The 6,994-nt window shown below is 40.3% G+C and overlaps 14 non-coding genes and 12 pseudogenes across 14 annotated transcripts; all 26 read right to left on the bottom strand.

The window, feature by feature from the left end:
• Nucleotides 1–171: 171 nt before the first annotated feature.
• Nucleotides 172–290, bottom strand: LOC114772430 (uncharacterized; annotated as a pseudogene).
• A 144-nt stretch (nt 291–434) lies between these two features.
• On the bottom strand, nt 435–553 carry LOC114772399 (5S ribosomal RNA). The gene has a single exon (XR_003743938.1). It is a non-coding gene; the product is annotated as a 5S ribosomal RNA (ribosomal RNA).
• Nucleotides 554–697: 144 nt separating this feature from the next.
• LOC114772415 (5S ribosomal RNA) lies at nt 698–816 on the bottom strand. Its single transcript, XR_003743953.1, has one exon. It is a non-coding gene; the product is annotated as a 5S ribosomal RNA (ribosomal RNA).
• Nucleotides 817–960: 144 nt separating this feature from the next.
• On the bottom strand, nt 961–1,079 carry LOC114772424 (5S ribosomal RNA). Its single transcript, XR_003743961.1, has one exon. It is a non-coding gene; the product is annotated as a 5S ribosomal RNA (ribosomal RNA).
• Nucleotides 1,080–1,223: 144 nt separating this feature from the next.
• LOC114772395 (5S ribosomal RNA) lies at nt 1,224–1,342 on the bottom strand. The gene has a single exon (XR_003743933.1). It is a non-coding gene; the product is annotated as a 5S ribosomal RNA (ribosomal RNA).
• Nucleotides 1,343–1,485: 143 nt separating this feature from the next.
• On the bottom strand, nt 1,486–1,604 carry LOC114772411 (5S ribosomal RNA). Its single transcript, XR_003743949.1, has one exon. It is a non-coding gene; the product is annotated as a 5S ribosomal RNA (ribosomal RNA).
• Nucleotides 1,605–1,748: 144 nt separating this feature from the next.
• On the bottom strand, nt 1,749–1,867 carry LOC114772439 (uncharacterized; annotated as a pseudogene).
• Nucleotides 1,868–2,011: 144 nt separating this feature from the next.
• On the bottom strand, nt 2,012–2,130 carry LOC114772423 (5S ribosomal RNA). The gene has a single exon (XR_003743960.1). It is a non-coding gene; the product is annotated as a 5S ribosomal RNA (ribosomal RNA).
• A 144-nt stretch (nt 2,131–2,274) lies between these two features.
• Nucleotides 2,275–2,393, bottom strand: LOC114772441 (uncharacterized; annotated as a pseudogene).
• Nucleotides 2,394–2,537: 144 nt separating this feature from the next.
• LOC114772394 (5S ribosomal RNA) lies at nt 2,538–2,656 on the bottom strand. Its single transcript, XR_003743932.1, has one exon. It is a non-coding gene; the product is annotated as a 5S ribosomal RNA (ribosomal RNA).
• A 143-nt stretch (nt 2,657–2,799) lies between these two features.
• LOC114772410 (5S ribosomal RNA) lies at nt 2,800–2,918 on the bottom strand. Its single transcript, XR_003743948.1, has one exon. It is a non-coding gene; the product is annotated as a 5S ribosomal RNA (ribosomal RNA).
• A 144-nt stretch (nt 2,919–3,062) lies between these two features.
• Nucleotides 3,063–3,181, bottom strand: LOC114772438 (uncharacterized; annotated as a pseudogene).
• Nucleotides 3,182–3,325: 144 nt separating this feature from the next.
• LOC114772400 (5S ribosomal RNA) lies at nt 3,326–3,444 on the bottom strand. Its single transcript, XR_003743939.1, has one exon. It is a non-coding gene; the product is annotated as a 5S ribosomal RNA (ribosomal RNA).
• A 144-nt stretch (nt 3,445–3,588) lies between these two features.
• LOC114772401 (5S ribosomal RNA) lies at nt 3,589–3,707 on the bottom strand. Its single transcript, XR_003743940.1, has one exon. It is a non-coding gene; the product is annotated as a 5S ribosomal RNA (ribosomal RNA).
• A 145-nt stretch (nt 3,708–3,852) lies between these two features.
• On the bottom strand, nt 3,853–3,974 carry LOC114772389 (uncharacterized; annotated as a pseudogene).
• Nucleotides 3,975–4,118: 144 nt separating this feature from the next.
• On the bottom strand, nt 4,119–4,235 carry LOC114772440 (uncharacterized; annotated as a pseudogene).
• A 140-nt stretch (nt 4,236–4,375) lies between these two features.
• On the bottom strand, nt 4,376–4,495 carry LOC114772388 (uncharacterized; annotated as a pseudogene).
• A 143-nt stretch (nt 4,496–4,638) lies between these two features.
• On the bottom strand, nt 4,639–4,758 carry LOC114772429 (uncharacterized; annotated as a pseudogene).
• Nucleotides 4,759–4,902: 144 nt separating this feature from the next.
• Nucleotides 4,903–5,021, bottom strand: LOC114772412 (5S ribosomal RNA). The gene has a single exon (XR_003743950.1). It is a non-coding gene; the product is annotated as a 5S ribosomal RNA (ribosomal RNA).
• Nucleotides 5,022–5,165: 144 nt separating this feature from the next.
• LOC114772431 (uncharacterized) lies at nt 5,166–5,283 on the bottom strand (annotated as a pseudogene).
• Nucleotides 5,284–5,425: 142 nt separating this feature from the next.
• On the bottom strand, nt 5,426–5,543 carry LOC114772417 (5S ribosomal RNA). Its single transcript, XR_003743955.1, has one exon. It is a non-coding gene; the product is annotated as a 5S ribosomal RNA (ribosomal RNA).
• Nucleotides 5,544–5,688: 145 nt separating this feature from the next.
• Nucleotides 5,689–5,807, bottom strand: LOC114772409 (5S ribosomal RNA). The gene has a single exon (XR_003743947.1). It is a non-coding gene; the product is annotated as a 5S ribosomal RNA (ribosomal RNA).
• Nucleotides 5,808–5,950: 143 nt separating this feature from the next.
• On the bottom strand, nt 5,951–6,070 carry LOC114772386 (uncharacterized; annotated as a pseudogene).
• Nucleotides 6,071–6,213: 143 nt separating this feature from the next.
• LOC114772387 (uncharacterized) lies at nt 6,214–6,333 on the bottom strand (annotated as a pseudogene).
• Nucleotides 6,334–6,479: 146 nt separating this feature from the next.
• On the bottom strand, nt 6,480–6,597 carry LOC114772436 (uncharacterized; annotated as a pseudogene).
• A 144-nt stretch (nt 6,598–6,741) lies between these two features.
• On the bottom strand, nt 6,742–6,860 carry LOC114772396 (5S ribosomal RNA). Its single transcript, XR_003743934.1, has one exon. It is a non-coding gene; the product is annotated as a 5S ribosomal RNA (ribosomal RNA).
• Between the last annotated feature and the right edge of the window lie 134 nt (nt 6,861–6,994).

The raw sequence follows: 6,994 nt of genomic DNA, 5'->3' as shown, positions 1-6,994 counted from the left end.
CGTTCTTGGGCTGGTATGGCCGTAAGTAATCTCTGCTTGAAAATCTTGGACTTTAAGCAACCTAGGCTTGAAAACATATCACAGAGTGAAAATACCTCTTAAGTTACTTTAGAAAAAAACTAACAAAGCGATGCAAAAAAACTTCATTTTAAAAAGTTTTTCAACAGTTAAAGCTTACAGCACCTGGTATTCCCAGGAGGTCTGCCATCCAAGTACTAACCAGGCCCAAGCCTTCTTAGCTTCTGAGATCAGACGAGACCGGGCGTTCTTGGGCTGGTATGGCCGTAAGTAATCTCTGCTTGAAAATCTTGGACTTTAAACAACCTAGGCTTGAAAACATATCACAGAGTGAAAATACCTCTTAACTTACTTTAGAAAAAAACTAACAAAGCGATGCAAAAAAACTTCATTTTAAAAAGTTTTTCAACAGTTAAAGCTTACAGCACCTGGTATTCCCAGGAGGTCTGCCATCCAAGTACTAACCAGGCCCAAGCCTTCTTAGCTTCCGAGATCAGACGAGACCGGGCGTTCTTGGGCTGGTATGGCCGTAAGCAATCTCTGCTTGAAAATCTTGGACTTTAAGCAACCTAGGCTTGAAAACATATCACAGAGTGAAAATACCTCTTAAGTTACTTTAGAAAAAAACTAACAAAGCGATGCAAAAAAACTTCATTTTAAAAAGTTTTTCAACAGTTAAAGCTTACAGCACCTGGTATTCCCAGGAGGACTGCCATCCAAGTACTAACCAGGCCCAAGCCTTCTTAGCTTCCGAGATCAGACGAGACCGGGCGTTCTTGGGCTGGTATGGCCGTAAGCAATCTCTGCTTGAAAATCTTGGACTTTAAACAACCTAGGCTTGAAAACATATCACAGAGTGAAAATACCTCTTAACTTACTTTAGAAAAAAACTAAAAAAGCGATGCAAAAAAACTTCATTTTAAAAAGTTTTTCAACAGTTAAAGCTTACAGAACCTGAAATTCCCAAGAGGTCTCCCATCCAAGTACTAACCAGGCCCAAGCCTTCTTAGCCTCCGAGATCAGATGAGACCGGGCGTTCTTGGGCTGGTATGGCCGTAAGCAATCTCTGCTTGAAAATCTTGGACTTTAAACAACCTAGGCTTGAAAACATATCACAGAGTGAAAATACCTCTTAACTTACTTTAGAAAAATAGTAACAAAGCGATGCAAAAAAACTTCATTTTAAAAAATTTTTCAAGAGTTAAAGCTTACAGCACCTGGTATTCCCAGGAGGTCTCCCATCCAAGTACTAACCAGGCCCAAGCCTTCTTAGCTTCCGAGATCAGACGAGACCGGGCGTTCTTGGGCTGGTATGGCCGTAAGCAATCTCTGCTTGAAAATCTTGGACTTTAAACAACCTAGGCTTGAAAACATATCACAGAGTGAAAATACCTCTTAACTTACTTTAGAAAAATACTAACAAAGCAATGCAAAAAAACTTCATTTTAAAAAAATTTCAACAGTTAAAGCTTACAGGACCTGGTATTCCCAGGAGGTCTCCCATCCAAGTACTAACCAGGCCCAAGCCTTCTTAGCTTCCGAGATCAGACGAGACCGGGCGTTCTTGGGCTGGTATGGCCGTAAGCAATCTCTGCTTGAAAATCTTGGACTTTAAACAACCTAGGCTTGAAAACATATCACAGAGTGAAAATACCTCTTAACTTACTTTAGAAAAAAACTAACAAAGCGATGCAAAAAAACTTCATTTTAAAAAGTTTTTCAACAGTTAAAACTTACAGCACCTGGTATTCCCAAGAGGTCTCCCTTCCAAGTACTAACCAGGCCCAAGCCTTCTTAGCTTCCTAGGTCAGACAAGACCGGGCGTTCTTGGGCTGATATGGCCGTAAGCTATCTCTGCTTGAAAATCTTGGACTTTAAACAACCTAGGCTTGAAAACATATCACAGAGTGAAAATACCTCTTAACTTACTTTAGAAAAATACTAACAAAGCAATGCAAAAAAACTTCATTTTAAAAAAATTTTCAACAGTTAAAGCTTACAGGACCTGGTATTCCCAGGAGGTCTCCCATCCAAGTACTAACCAGGCCCAAGCCTTCTTAGCTTCTGAGATCAGACGAGACCGGGCGTTCTTGGGCTGGTATGGCCGTAAGCAATCTCTGCTTGAAAACCTTGGACTTTAAACAACCTAGGCTTGAAAACATATCACAGAGTGAAAATACCTCTTAACTTACTTTAGAAACAAACTAACAAAGCGATGCAAAAAAACTTCATTTTAAAAAGTTTTTCAACAGTTAAAACTTACAGCACCTGGTATTCCCAAGAGGTCTCCCTTCCAAGTACTAACCAGGCCCAAGCCTTCTTAGCTTCCTAGGTCAGACAAGACCGGGCGTTCTTGTGCTGATATGGCCGTAAGCTATCTCTGCTTGAAAATCTTGGACTTTAAACAACCTAGGCTTGAAAACATATCACAGAGTGAAAATACCTCTTAACTTACTTTAGAAAAATAGTAACAAAGCGATGCAAAAAAACTTCATTTTAAAAAATTTTTCAAGAGTTAAAGCTTACAGCACCTGGTATTCCCAGGAGGTCTCCCATCCAAGTACTAACCAGGCCCAAGCCTTCTTAGCTTCCGAGATCAGACGAGACCGGGCGTTCTTGGGCTGGTATGGCCGTAAGCAATCTCTGCTTGAAAATCTTGGACTTTAAACAACCTAGGCTTGAAAACATATCACAGAGTGAAAATACCTCTTAACTTACTTTAGAAAAATACTAACAAAGCAATGCAAAAAAACTTCATTTTAAAAAAATTTCAACAGTTAAAGCTTACAGGACCTGGTATTCCCAGGAGGTCTCCCATCCAAGTACTAACCAGGCCCAAGCCTTCTTAGCTTCCGAGATCAGACGAGACCGGGCGTTCTTGGGCTGGTATGGCCGTAAGCAATCTCTGCTTGAAAATCTTGGACTTTAAACAACCTAGGCTTGAAAACATATCACAGAGTGAAAATACCTCTTAACTTACTTTAGAAAAAAACTAACAAAGCGATGCAAAAAAACTTCATTTTAAAAAGTTTTTCAACAGTTAAAACTTACAGCACCTGGTATTCCCAAGAGGTCTCCCTTCCAAGTACTAACCAGGCCCAAGCCTTCTTAGCTTCCTAGGTCAGACAAGACCGGGCGTTCTTGGGCTGATATGGCCGTAAGCTATCTCTGCTTGAAAATCTTGGACTTTAAACAACCTAGGCTTGAAAACATATCACAGAGTGAAAATACCTCTTAACTTACTTTAGAAAAATACTAACAAAGCAATGCAAAAAAACTTCATTTTAAAAAAATTTTCAACAGTTAAAGCTTACAGCACCTGGTATTCCCAGGAGGTCTCCCATCCAAGTACTAACCAGGCCCAAGCCTTCTTAGCTTCTGAGATCAGACGAGACCGGGCGTTCTTGGGCTGGTATGGCCGTAAGCAATCTCTGCTTGAAAACCTTGGACTTTAAACAACCTAGGCTTGAAAACATATCACAGAGTGAAAATACCTCTTAACTTACTTTAGAAACAAACTAACAAAGCGATGCAAAAAAACTTCATTTTAAAAAGTTTTTCAACAGTTAAAACTTACAGCACCTGGTATTCCCAAGAGGTCTCCCTTCCAAGTACTAACCAGGCCCAAGCCTACTTAGCTTCCGAGATCAGACGTGACCGGGCGTTCTTGGGCTGGTATGGCTGTAAGCAATCTCTGCTTGAAAATATTGGATTTTAAACAACCTAGGCTTGAAAACATATCACAGAGTAAAAATACCTCTTAACTTACTTTAGAAAAAAAAACTAACAAAGCGATGCAAAAAAACTTCATTTTAAAAAAATTTCAACAGTTAAAGCTTACAGACCTGGTATTCCCAGGAGGGTCCTCCCATCCAAGTACTAACCAGGCCCCAAGCCTTCTTAGCTTCCGAGATCAGACCGAGACCGGGCGTTCTTGGGCTGGTATGGCCGTAAGCAATCTCTGCTTGAAAATCTTGGACTTTAAACAACCTAGGCTTGAAAACATATCACAGAGTGAAAATACCTCTTAACTTACTTTAGAAAAAAAACTAAAAAAGCGATGCAAAAAAACTTCATTTTAAAAGTTTTTCAACAGTTAAAGCTCAGCACCTGGTATTGCCAGGAGGTCTGCCATCCAAGTACTAACCAGGCCCAAGCCTTCTTAGCTTCCGAGATCAGACGAGACCGGGCGTTCTTGGGCTGGTATGGCCGTAAGCAAGCTCTGCGTGAAAATCTTGGACTTTAAACAACCTAGCTTGAAAACATATCACAGAGTGAAAATACCTCTTAACTTACTTTAGAAAATACTAACAAAGCGATGCAAAAAAACTTCATTTTAAAAAATTTCAACAGTTAAAGCTTACAGCACCTGGTATTCCCAGGAGGTCTCCCATCCAAGTACTAACCAGCCCCAAGCCTTCTAGCTTCCGAGATCAGACGAGACCTGGGCGTTCCTGGGCTGGTATGGGCCGTAAGCAATCTCTGCTTGAAAATCTTGGACTTTAAACACCTAGGCTTGAAAACATATCACAGAGTGAAAATACCTCTTAACTTACTTTAGAAAAAAACTAACAAAGCGATGCAAAAAAACTTCATTTTAAAAAATTTTTCAACAGTTAAAGCTTACAGCACCTGGTAATCCCAGGAGGTCTCCCATCCAAGTACTAACCAGGCCCAAGCCTTCTTAGCTTCCGAGATCAGACGAGACCGGGCGTTCTTGGGCTGGTATGGCCTGTAAGCAATCTCTGCTTGAAAATATTGGACTTTAAACAACCTAGGCTTGAAAACATATCACAGAGTGAAAATACCTCTTAACTTACTTTAGAAAAAAACTAACAAAGCGATGCAAAAAACTTCATTTTAAAAAAGTTTTTCAACAGTTAAAGCTTACAGCACCTGGTATTCCCAGGAGGTCTGCCATCCAAGTACTAACCAGGCCCAAGCCTTCTTAGCTTCCGAGATCAGACGAGACCGGGCGTTCTTGGGCTGGTATGGCCATAAGCAATCTCTTCTTGAAAATCTTGGACTTTAAACATGCTAGGCTTGAAAACATATCACAGAGTAAAAATACCTCTTAACTTACTTTAGAAAAAAACTAATAAAGCGATGCAAAAAAACGTCATTTTAAAAAGTTTTTCAACAGTTAAAGCTTACAGCACCTGGTATTCCCAGGAGGTCTCCCATCCAAGTACTAACCAGGCCCAAGCCTTCTTAGCTTCCGAGATCAGACGAGACCGGGCGTTCTCGGGCGGGTATGGCGTAAGCAATCTCTGCTTGAAAATCTTGGACTTTAAACAACCTAGGCTTGAAAACATATCACAGAGTGAAAATACCTCTTAACTTACTTTAGAAAAAACTAACAAAGCGATGCAAAAAAACTTCATTTTAAAAAGTTTTCAACAGTTAAAGCTTACAGCACCTGGTATTCCCAGGAGGTCTCCATCCAAGTACTAACCAGGCCCAAGCCTTCTTAGCTTCCGAGATCAGACGAGACCGGGCGTTCTTGGGCTGGTATGGCCGTAAGCAATCTCTGCTTGAAAATCTTGGACTTTAAACAACCTAGGCTTGAAAACAATATCACAGAGTGAAAATACCTCTTAACTTACTTTAGAAAAATACTAACAAAGCGATGCAAAAAAAACTTCATTTTAAAAAAGTTTCAACAGTTAAAGCTTACAGGACCTGGTATTCCCAGGAGGTCTCCCATCCAAGTACTAACCAGGCCCAAGCCTTCTTAGCTTCCGAGATCAGACGAGACCGGGCGTTCTTGGGCTGGTATGGCCGTAAGCAATCTCTGCTTGAAAATCTTGGACTTTAAACAACCTAGGCTTGAAAACATATCACAGAGTGAAAATACCTCTTAACTTACTTTAGAAAAAAACTAACAAAGCGATGCAAAAAAACTTCATTTAAAAAGTTTTTCAACAGTTAAAGCTTACAGCACCTGGTATTCCCAGGAGGTCTCCCATCCAAGTACTAACCGTCCCCAAGCCTTCTTAGCTTCCGAGGATCAGACGAGACCGGGCGTTCTTGGCTGAGTATGGCCGTAAGCTATCTCTGCTTGAAAATATTGGATTTTAAACAACCTAGGCTTGAAAACATATCACAGAGTAAAAATACCTCTTAACTTACTTTAGAAAAAAACTAACAAAGCGATGCAAAAAAACTTCATTTTAAAAAAATTTCAACAGTTAAAGCTTACAGGACCTGGTATTCCCAGGAGTCTCCTCCCATCCAAGTACTAACCAGGCCAAGCCTTCTTAGCTTCCGAGATCAGACGAGACCGGGCGTTCTTGGGCTGGTATGGCCGTAAGCAATCTCTGCTTGAAAACTCTTGGACTTTAAACAACCTAGGCTTGAAAACATATCACAGAGTGAAAATACCACTTAACTTACTTTAGAAACAAACTACAAAAGCGATGCAAAAAAAACTTCATTTTAAAAAGTTTTTCAACAGTTAAAGCTTACAGCACCTGGTATTCCAAGGAGGTCTCCCTCCAAGTACTAACCAGGGCCCAAGCCTCTTAGCTTCCGAGATCAGACGAGACCGGGCGTTCTTGGGCTGGTATGGCCGTAAGCTTTCTCTGCTTGAAAATCTTGGACTTTAAACAACCTAGGCTTGAAAACATATCACAGAGTGAAAATACCTCTTAACTTACTTTAGAAAAATACTAACAAAGTGATGCAAAAAAACTTCATTTAAAAAAATTTTTCAACAGTTAAAGCTTACAGCACCTGGTATTCCCAAGAGGTCTCCCATCCAAGTACTAACCAGGCCCAAGCCTTCTTAGCTTCCGAGATCAGACGAGACCGGGCGTTCTTGGGCTGGTATGGCCGTAAGCAATCTCTGCTTGAAAATCTTGGACTTTAAACAACCTAGGCTTGAAAACATATCACAGAGTGAAAATACCTCTTAACTTACTTTAGAAAAAAACTAAAAAAGCGATGCAAAAAAACTTCATTTTAAAAAGTTTTT

Source organism: Denticeps clupeoides, unplaced genomic scaffold, assembly GCF_900700375.1.
Source record: "Denticeps clupeoides unplaced genomic scaffold, fDenClu1.1, whole genome shotgun sequence".
Classification (NCBI taxonomy): domain Eukaryota; kingdom Metazoa; phylum Chordata; class Actinopteri; order Clupeiformes; family Denticipitidae; genus Denticeps; species Denticeps clupeoides.
Note: the sequence above shows the minus strand (reverse complement) of the source record. Positions and strands in the feature narration are given on the sequence as shown.